The 11,140-nt window shown below is 37.1% G+C and overlaps 1 pseudogene across 1 annotated transcript; it reads right to left on the bottom strand.

Annotated features, from left to right (window-relative positions):
- Positions 1-2,642: 2,642 nt before the first annotated feature.
- Positions 2,643-5,240, bottom strand: LOC306652475 (protein phosphatase EYA3-like; annotated as a pseudogene). The gene is made up of 3 exons: positions 5,232-5,240; positions 4,553-5,176; positions 2,643-3,401 (listed from the first exon to the last, which is right to left on the bottom strand). The product of its transcript is annotated as a protein phosphatase EYA3-like (transcript).
- Between the last annotated feature and the right edge of the window lie 5,900 nt (positions 5,241-11,140).

Raw genomic sequence — 11,140 nt, 5'->3', positions numbered from 1 at the left:
ATAAAGCAGGACTAAGTGGAGCTTCCCTGGGAGAACAGGGGCAGAAGTTCACTTTTTCTGCAACTTGTCCACTCTTAGTCTTGTCCCTTTCAATCCTGCACATGCCTAAAGCCCAAGACCTACAGTCTTCACTAAAACACTGCCTTGTGCCCACCATCTCTTAGCCCTTTCATGCAAGGGAATAAGTAATTCATAAACATGTGGATCAAAGCAGATTTTTTTTTTTTCTGTTAAGAACCAGGAGAGTGGGGGGAGGCTTTAGTAAGACACAGTGAGAGAAAACGGAAATGTTTTATTTAGACATGGTATAATGGCTATTATCACTGATATGAAATAAGTATAGCTCAAATTGAGTCATGAAAACCTTGAATTCACTCACTAAACAGAACAAAAATTGCTTATGTGTGACCAATTTAGCTCCACTAGAACAAAGTAGGTTTGTATTTCTTAATAGGAATAAACAAGGTAGATTAGGTTCATGTAACAAACAATACATGCTCTATAAGGTCTCAGAAAAGCCATATGTGTTCCAGTTTGGTTATGAAAGAAACCACATCCTGTTGATATTGGTCAACAAGCCAATGAGGTGTGCACTGCACAAAAGCTGTTGCTGAAAACAACTCAACAGGCCATTACAAGTATGAGTACATCATATTCAGAATCCTCAACTGTAACTGCAGGACCAGCAAGGGGGGTGGTAGGGGTTATGTCCAGCAACCGCAAAGAAAGGAACTACAGCAGAATGCAAAACAGCCAGCAGCAGGGGAAGGGTGTCCCCTGCTCAGCCTTGTTGACTCAGAACCTATCCTGAGTGCCAGTTACACTGGAGTCATCTTGAAGTCAGGCACTTTATTCCTTCAGGTCTTTGCTTTCTACAGTACCTTTTTGCCTCTCTGAGTTGCAGGGAGGCTCTTTAAGTAAATATTATGCCATATATATATATGGCGTTAGAATAAAATACACTATACATTACAATACAATATACAATACACATACAAATACAATATACATTATGCATATATATGTGTATATATATGTATATATATATATATGGCATTGTCATAAAAGTATCATGTAGTAGTGCTTTGGGAAACTAAGAGAAGCAGTAAGAGCTGCCACACTGAAGAGGAAAAAGAATTTAAAATGAAAGCAGATCTTTCTCACAGAGCTGAGAATATGGCAGGTGTGGCTTGACTGCAGTTGAACACAAGGCACAGGCTGGGTGAGTGAGGATGGCATAGAGATGTAAATCCCAAATTAACATTAAGTGACAGGGTTTGTAAACTTGGGAGTCTGCTGGATTTTTAAGTGTATCCTCACTACAAGTACTATTCTGTGTGGCTTGAAGAAAAAAAAAATATTGTTAGTATGTACTCACATTCATATCATTTTTTTTCTTGGTTTTGTAGGTTTTCAGTTTTTATTTGTTAATTTGTTTTCTGTTGTTTTGTGTTTGTTTTGGTTCTGGGGTTTAAACTCAGGGGATATTGGCCACTGAGCCAAGTCTACAGCCCATTTTTTTTTTTTTTTTTTTTTTTAAGAGACAGAGTCCCATTATGTTGCTTAGGGCCTAAGTTTCTGAGGCTGGCTTTGAACTTGCAATCCTCCTGCTTCAGCCTCCTGAGCCATTGAGATTACAGGCATGTGTCACTGTACTTGGCTCTCATTGTTAATTTTAACTGGGGTGATCAAAATATTATTTCAGAGAGTTTCCAAAGATTTGGGGATAAAAAAATGTATTATTCAGATATTCAGAAAAAGTAATACTAATTATTACTGATAATTATTACTGGCATCTGATATATACCAAAATATAAAAGGCTGCAGACTGACCATCTGGTGGGAAGGGTGCTTCTCTTCAGAAGAAATAGGTGGACTCTTCCTATATCAAGAGCCAAGGAAGGTGAAATTCCAATAAGCCTGAGTCCCTTCTCTCTGGTTTGGAGGACAAGCCTCTTGGAATTAGCCTTTCAATGAAGTTGAAGGCTGAGGATATACTCCAGAGTTGTACTGTATGGTTAAAAAGTAAGAGGGGTTGGCAAGGGAGCTGAGGGATGCAAGATGGAAATGCCAAAGTCCAGAGCTCCAGAGACAAGAAGAAACCAACCTGGAGAGCAGACCATGGAGTGGCCTTGGAGGTAGTGCTGACAGAGAAGATATTTTAGATATTTCAACAACTATCTAAATGAAAACACAACTTGGCCTGCTCTTGCTAGAAAAAATAAAGTGGGGGGAATCCTGCTTCAGAGAACAGACACTTACCTATAAGAAAGACAGGTAAGAAGATCTAAAGACTGCAAGAGATGTTCTTATAAAACTCTGTTACATTTATCCTATCACAAGAATAGCCCTGGTCATAGACTAAGGCTACGAGTCTGCCCCCAAGAATTACCTTTTCTTTTCATTCTTTGAAACAGAACAGAAACAATAGAAGTACAGAAGCTGAGGAGATCCACCGTGCTCTCATCTGACTCTCTCCTGCATCTGTACAAGGATAACCACAGGGCTGCTACTCACTCAAAGCAAAAATTGCCAGTTGTTGGTTCTGATTATGTTCTCATCAGTATTCCACAGAGAGAGAAAGATAGAGAGAGGTGGTTGGAGAGAAGAATGGAAAGGAAGCTTCCAGTTGGTTCTGCTCTCTACCTCCCTTTGGGAATGAAAAGGAGTTCATGAGGAAGACTCCTAATTTCAATTCTTAGAGAAAAATCAAACTCTAAAGTCTGGTGAAAGGACACTAGGTCTCCATGGTTTGTGATCCTCCAGAAATGAATGTGGTGCTGTTTGGCTGCAATTTCTTCATCTTGTCCATCGCCAATCTCTACATATATAACTTTCTCTCCAAATCTTGACAAAATTCCTTCAAAGCAACTCTCCTTACTAATTTTAGTAACAGTATATATGCTTTCAATAGGAAATATTTCTCCTAGTACATACAGGGAAGCTTGACCAGGGCTGAAACCAGCTGGTGGATGTGATCAGAACATTCACACAATTCTTCTGAATTGGATGAGAAGTAAGGATTTCAATGCAGTTCCTAACCCAGAATCAGTTAAAACTTCAATTTCTGCTCTTAGTCTCTGTAGTGCTTCCTTTCTTCGTGGACTGAGGAGGCCACCCATGTTGCTTTCATGCTTATCATAAATTTTTCTCTCAATTTTCAGTAGTGCAAAGAGAGTCTTTTCAACCAGTTCATACCTCCCTGGACACCCACAGAGGACCCACAGCTACCAATGCCTCCTAAGCCACTGAAGCCATCTATTGAGAAACTGTAGTTGCTAAAGTATTGGCCACTGTCATCAGATGACACATACTCCACATGTACCTGGTCACATTCTTCTAAGTCACTGAAATGTAGATGTGTATCAGACACTTTAAAAATCATTTCTTCTGTGCTAAGCCTGAGCCAGTCACTACTTTGCATCATTTCCAAACATCTTGGCACAGGATCCTGTAGTAAGTGAGTGGAAGTGTCTGCCCAGCTCCTTGGCCCATTTATTGATTGGGTTCTTTGTATATTTGGTGTAAAGGTTTTTAAGTTCTTTATAAATTTTGAAGATTAGTGCTCTGACTGAAATGTGTGTATGGAAAAGATTTTCTCCCACTCTGTAGGCTCTCTTTTCACATTAGTGTTTCCTGTGCTGAGAAAAAGCTTTTTAGTTTGAATCTATCCCATTTATTGATTCTTGCATTTATTTCTTGCTCAATGAGGGTCTTGTTAAGGAAGTCTTGTCCTAAGTCAATGTGATGGAGAATCAGGCCTACTTTTTCTTTTACTTGGTGAAGGGTTTCAGGACTAATTCCTAGATCCTTGATCCATTTTGAGTTGAGTTTTGTACAGGGTGAGAGAAGGATTTTAATTTCATTTCACTGCATATGTATTTCCAGTTTTGGGAGCAACATTTGTTGAAGAGGCTATCTTTTCTCCATTGTATGTTTTTGACATGTTTGTCTCATATGAGATAACTCTACTTATGTGAGTAAGTCTCTTATGTTTTCTATCCTGTACCAATGTCTACCTGTCTATTTGGGTGCCAATACCATGCCCTTTTTGTTACTATTGCCCTGTAGTAGAGTTTTGCAGTCACTTCAATGTTCATAGCTGCTCAATTTGCAATACCTAGATTGTGGAACCAACCAAGATGCCTTTCAATTGATAAATGGATAAAGAAACTATGGTATATATACATAATGGAATATTACTCAGCCATAAAGAAGAATAAAATTATGGCATTTGCAGATAAATGGATGGAGTTGGAGAATATCATGCTAAGTGAAATAGGCCAAACCCAAAAGAGCAACGGCTGAATATTTTCTCTGTTAAGTGGGTAATGATGCATAATGAGGTGGGTGGGAGAAGAGAAGAGTAGAGGAACTTTGGATTGTATAGAGGATAATGGAACAATGGGGTGGGGGAAGGAAAGATAGTAGACTGAGACAGACAGTATTACCCTATGTATATGCATGATTACATGAATGGTGTGAATCTACATTGTGTACAACCATAGAAATAAAAAGCTGTACCCCATTTGTGTACAATAGATCAAAATACAGTCTGTAAAAATAAAATTTTAAATAAAAAAAAGAAAAAAGAAGGGAGTGGAAGATGATGATGGTTTCAACCAAGTCCCACAGAAATACCCATTCCAATTTACCGTATTGGGAAGAACTGGTATCAGCTTTCCTCCTGCCCCCAGGTTCTTGCCAGTCATATTTTTTCTGGACTGGTCATCAGCATCTTACTTGATGTAGTCTGGGACAAAGAAGGACTTGTGGATGCATCTCCAGAGGAAAGTCTCTGTGCTATTGGTGCAGGTACCATGACACTAGGTTTTTCCATCTGGCATGGGGTAGTTGCTAATGTGGTACTCTTAGCATCACTATTAGTCTGGTCTGTGACTCCAAAGCTTGATTTGGGGTAGCAGGTCTGGTACTAATTCTGACAAATAGTACAGGTGGGCAGATTCTGGTTTGAGATGCCAGCAACTGCTATTGCTGGAATATTAGCAATTTTGGATGAAGTGAATATCAGAATGGCATTTGAGTTTGAAGGCTGAATGGGATAATAATGCACTGAACTTTGATGGCTTGTGGTTAACACTATAGTGCAGGTAAGAACACAGTATTGACTTGGACATAGAGTCTGAATTACACCACTTTCAGGTTTTATACCTGGCTGCAATGTAGAATATATTTGTGAGGTATGATCTTTGGATGAACAAGGAATATACCTGGATCATGTCATAATTTCCCCTGACATGATAAAGTCTGAAACAATCCTTGATGTTCCAGTTTTCTGGTCACTGACATCCAGGCTTCTCACTTGACTTCTAGTTTGTTCTTCTGGCTCCTACATCTAACCTTTTGTCACTAGTACTTTGGTAAATCCTGTTCTTCCATGAGGGATAATATTTTTTTATTATACTTATATGATTAGATTACAAGTCTCTTTCCACAGTCTTCACAATCCAAATGCTGCAGAAGCCCCACAGCAAGATATGGGTACCAGTCCAGACCCAGGGTAGAAACAGCAGAGAGGAGGAAACCACAGCATTACCATAATCCCCACCCCCGAGATTTCTTAAAGGAAAATTTCTTAAAGTTATTAAGAAGTTAAAAAAAAGGAGAACACAGCAGAGTGAGCAGTGAGCCACACCAGTGAGCGCCAGCAAGAGAGCCCAGCCATCGAACTCAGCCTCCTGCCTCAGGCAGGAGCTCCAACCCCTCCCTTGTACTCAGGCCTTAAGGGTAGCACAAGGGATGGAGAGCAGGGCAGGTGAGTAGCACTGGGGGAGGGAGCCTGGAAAGGGGAAGCCACCTGCCACCCCCTCTGCCTTCCCTCCTTTCCCCTCCCAGTTTCTGCCCAGATAGAAGAACAGCACGGTGTAGGCATCACAGCCAGGAAGCAAAAAGAGCTCAACTCCAACCATCACAGGGCAACAATACCTCAGAAAAAGAACAAGCAGCAACTGAACATACTGATGAAGTATAAGATGAAACAGATTAGATTTGATGAAGTCAGAGAGGAGACAGTGCATGTAGAATGGAATGTCACAGACTCTGCCAACCAGTTTTTCAGGAAAGATCAGAATTGATCACCAAAATCCCAAATTTGGGGGTAGCAACATTTGTCTACCATCCACAGGTGTCTGTACTGCTTGGGTAGAAAGATGAACAGGTGCTGCATTATTTGACTAGAATTTAAATGACAATTTGAAGATGTCAAATCAGTTTAAAGAATAGGTTTTTATTTTGATGAAAATTATCACTTCAAAAATAAAGTCCACTCCAAAGAATTTCATGTGATTAAGAGTGGTGATCCCTCTTCAAACTGCACTGAAATTCACTGGAAATCTGGAAATGATTTGGCAAAATGCTCAAGTCAAAGAGAGAATCAACCTAACAGGAAGCAGCAGCATGAAGAGCCAGAGATTTCCTTTACCTTGTTGAGTGAGCATTCTGCTGTAGATGCAGATGAGTTTGGAGAGGTCATGAAACATGATATTTGGCCAAATCCACTGCAGATCTAGTTGGATTCTGATGTAGATGATGAAGAAGATGATGAAGGAGGATTGGAAGATTTTGATGAAGGAGGTGAGGATGAAGGTGGAGATGAAGATGATGAGGAAGGGGAGGAAGAAGATGAGGATGAAGATGTCTACTTAAATACTGAGGATTCCAAACTTTTTTGTTCTTTTCTTCTTTCTTTTTTTTTTTTTTTAAATTCAGTCCCTAAGAGCAAGTTGCTTTCTCCTCTCACACTTGTTTTCAGCCCTGTTCTTGGGCTCTGTTTACTCAAACCATGGTTATCAACTTATTTGGGGGGTGGGTGGGAATACTTTCAGCAGAATACAATGGGAAAAGAAGCTCTACTCCCTTCTGTTCTAAATTCATTTTTACCCATTTTTTTGGTACTGGGGATTGAACTCAGGGGCACGTGACCACTGAATCACAACCTCAGCCCTATTTTTTATTTTTTTGTATTTTGTTTAGAGACAGGGTCTCACTGAGTTGCTTATCACCTTGCTTTACCTGAGGCTGGCTTCGAACTCTGGATCCTTCCTCAGTCTCCCAAGCCACTGACATTACAGGTGGTCACCACCGTGCCTGGCTTTTTTTTTTTTTTTTTCTTCTCAGTACTGGGGATTGAACCCAGGGCCTTGTGCTCAAAAGACAAGCAGGCCATTTTTATCCCTTCTTATCTCAAAACAAAAAACTGTATGGAATCACCACCACAATGCTCTGTGGGGAAAAAAAAATAAACTTCTCCATTCCCTCTGCTGGAATCAGGAGAGTGCTAGGCCTTTGTGTTGTGGTGCATAGGATACTAGCTTTTTTCCTCCTTTCTCTGTATATTGGGCTCAGAGATTACACTGTGACTCTATGTGAATGTGCAGTTAGCATTTATCAACATGTATCTCTCTAATTTTTATTGTTTATTAAAAGAAAATAAAACTTTAAAAATGGGGTTATAGAAGATCAGCAAAGTGTGGTTTTGAGATGTTTCAGTGGGTTAAGTGGGCATTTGACAACATGGCTTCTCCATTGGCATGTTTAATTGTGATGTTTAAAGGACATCCTTGCAGTTTAAGATGAAACTTTTGAAATAAAATTCTCTCCCAATGATGACTTTCGTCCTGCCACTTGATGCAAGAAACAGCAGAACCACTTATTTGGAACTGACATACTCTGTTATAATTTTCTTTGCTTATTTTTAAATTTCCTTTTTTGTTTTCATTAGAAAGGAAGTATAATGTGTAGTTTTAAATATTAAAAGTGTACAAGTTGTTTTGTTACAATAAGACTAAATGTGTACACAAAAGATTCAGTTGTTTTCTCTCAGAATATACTTTTAATATAACCTTTCAAGTTTGACTTGTATAATAACATTATCGTCAAACTTTGTCACCCTAACTGTGCTTTTTGATACACATTTTGCAGGATGACCTCAGGGCAATGTGGGTTGAATAAAGGGATTTGAATCAATGTCTTAATGTCTCCATAGCTGGGAAACATGGGTAAAACTTGCTATTGATTTCTGGAAAAATTATGTGTCATTTTGGATACTAGAAACTCAAACCTGAGTTCTGAATTACACCCTTGAGCTTTGTCTCAAATTGGAAGTTTTTAAAGTGGGTCTTCATTTACCTGGATATAGTAGCACTTGTCACCACCATCAAACAGAACTGGTGCTCTAATGTCAATTTGTACATGGACAGTTGCTGGCATATCTTCATCGGTTTTTTAAAAGTGTGGCCAAGGAGATGGGCCTGCAGAGTAAGAAGTTTGACCTAGGGACCAGGAAGATGTTTTTAAGTCCCAGGCACCTGGCATAAATCTTTCCAACACCAATGTGATCTGGGTGGGATGATGGACTCTGCTCTGTCTGCTCAATCCTGCTGGGCACAAAGCAGCATTTTGAAAAGCTACCTAATGCATAAACTTTTTAATGTAAAATATAGCTGAAAATAAATGCCATTTTTTTCAGAGGTGAATTAATGGACAGTCTGGTCAAATTCAAAGATTTTGTTGTATAAAACTTTATATATGGAACTGTTCCATCAATAGGCAAAGTGTAACAAAACCTGTTTAGAGGGACAGTATATAATTTCTTCACAGATGTCTGCTTATAAATACATCACTGTATACCATGCAGGAATCTTGCTCCAGTACTGGAACATAAAGATTTGGATCGGGGGAGGGAAAGGAAGAAAATAGTGGTAGAAATTCATTTATATGTATCTTGTCCCACCAATTAAGACTGGAGCTATAGCCTCCACTTTTTATACTCTTCATAGAAGTCTGGGGAAGCATGAAAAGTCAGATGCACTTAAAATTTATGCTGTTATTAGTTTTCAAAAATTCAAGGTAAAATAGTATTTATTTTGAGAAAGTGTTATACACATGAACCAGACATAGTTAGTAAAATAACTAAGAATAAAATTAGATTACTCTTCTATTTTCTTTCTTATCTACAAATTGAATCATTACTCTTTTGAGCATGTTCTATGTGTTAAATGCCTGATTCTTATCTCACCTATCCCACCTCTATAGATCTTTTTCAGTGAATTCAAAGGAATTTCTGTGGTCAAGAAGGTATGAGCATGTATAAGAGAAAAATGGGGCTTCATTTCTATTTGGTATAAAGGAGATATCAATGGAACAACAAAGTAAAATAAAAGGAAATGGTTCATCAATGCAAATGTAGGTACTGTTACACTGTTAAACAAAATGAAATAAAATATCAAATAAGAACATAGACTTTTAAGACATAAAAGGTGAGTGCTTTATACTGGTGTTTGTTAGTTTGAAACTATACTTATGTATCTTTTTTTCCATGGCATCAAAATAATCTTGAATGTTGTCACAAAATAAATGCTTGATTTCACTTTGGACCACATGCTAAGCCAAAAATATTTCCAATTTTAATTTATATTGTTTTCTTTGAAATATATTAAATTAATAGCCATTTTACCTTTTCCATTTAATAATTTTTTAAAAACTTCAAACATCCTTGTTTTAATTTGTTCTTTTTAGTTCGACCTATTCCAGAACTTTACCAGAAGATTATACCTGGATTTGAGGAACTGTTTAGAAAAATATCAACAAGTTTTCATTTTCCATAAAGTTCAATAGTGTGAGGCTCCACTCTGAAGTGATTGTAGCACACAGGATTCAGTGGCATCTCCCAACATCTTGCGATATGTTGATACAATGATACAAATAAGAGGTAAGCAATTGCAAGACATGAGAATTTTTATTCTCTCTCTTATGTTTAATACACTACCATACATTTTATAATACAACCTTGATTATTTTGTTTATGCAAGTCCATTTTATTTTTAATTGATTCTTACAGAAAATAAAAATTATATGAAAACAGTTATTATTTCTTGTTACAGAGTTGGGGGTGACAATAGATGCTTGCTTAAAGGCATTATTTTTAGCTGGCACAAGTTCTATTCTGACACAAGTCCATTTCTTTCAAAAACAAATATTATTTCTTAAAATAATATTGACTAATTGCTACAAATTTCTTAAACTGTTTTTAAAAATAAATGGCTTTAAGGAAATGAATCAAATCTTATGGGTAATTTCAAACACTATAAAAAACTGTTCACCTTTCATGGAATTTAAATAATTTACCATGTAATAATATGTAGTCCAAAAAAAAAAATAAAATTAAAACAGCAACAGAAACACTCTATGTTCAACTAGTGATTAGTACTGAAAATATCCATGCTAAATAGGGTATTTCCTTTGTTTTATCTATTTAACTTATTTAGTTGTATGGTGTATATAATATTTCTAATTTTGAAATATCTATTTTTAAAATCCCATGTTTCTTAGTCCCAATTTTGATAACTGGTTAGCAATATTCCCTGTGTAAAATGTAGTGCAACATAATTGATTGCAAAATCAATTAGCCTTACTTCTTTTCTTCAAAATAATTAAGAGGCAGTATAGAAACAATCTCCATTGACCAATACATTTCAATTTCATTTCTGTTATTTCTTCCTCTCACTGAACAAAAATAAAAACAAGAAAAAATTAAGGATTATTCTTAAGTTTATTTTCTTTCCTACATTCATGGATTTCAGACAAAAATTAATATTTAATAATAAATATAAGTGCTTAAAGAAGAAAAATGTCATATTAAAAGAGTTTGATTTACCTGCTACATGAAATAAGCCAGACTCAGATTGTTGAATGTGGAAGCTCAAGAGTGGGGGAATAAGAAAAAAAGGTGTCTCAGCAAATAGAAGGAGACAATAGAAGAGAAGATGAGAATCAAGATGGAGGGAGGAGAGGAGGACTTAAAGAAGTCTTGGGTAAAAAATCTACCAAATGATGCTATATGTTCATGTATAAACATACTATGGTGAGTCATTTTGTGTGTGTGAATGACTACAATGCACTAACTAAAATAAAAGCAATAATAGAAGAGAGATCAGTAGAGTACTGCAAAAAGGTTGGGAGGGAAGAAGAGAGGGAAACGGAAAGTACTGGGGAATGAGATTAATCCAATTATGTTATGTGACTAAATGAATATAGTGTAATGAATCCCAATACTACCCATAATTAAAAAGTACCAAAAAGTTTTACAAAGAATTTTGATTTACATCTCTCCAAACTCAAC

The sequence above is a fragment of the Sciurus vulgaris genome, assembly GCF_902686455.1.
Source record: "Sciurus vulgaris genome assembly, contig: HiC_scaffold_238_arrow_ctg1, whole genome shotgun sequence".
NCBI lineage: Eukaryota > Metazoa > Chordata > Mammalia > Rodentia > Sciuridae > Sciurus > Sciurus vulgaris.
Note: the sequence above shows the minus strand (reverse complement) of the source record. Positions and strands in the feature narration are given on the sequence as shown.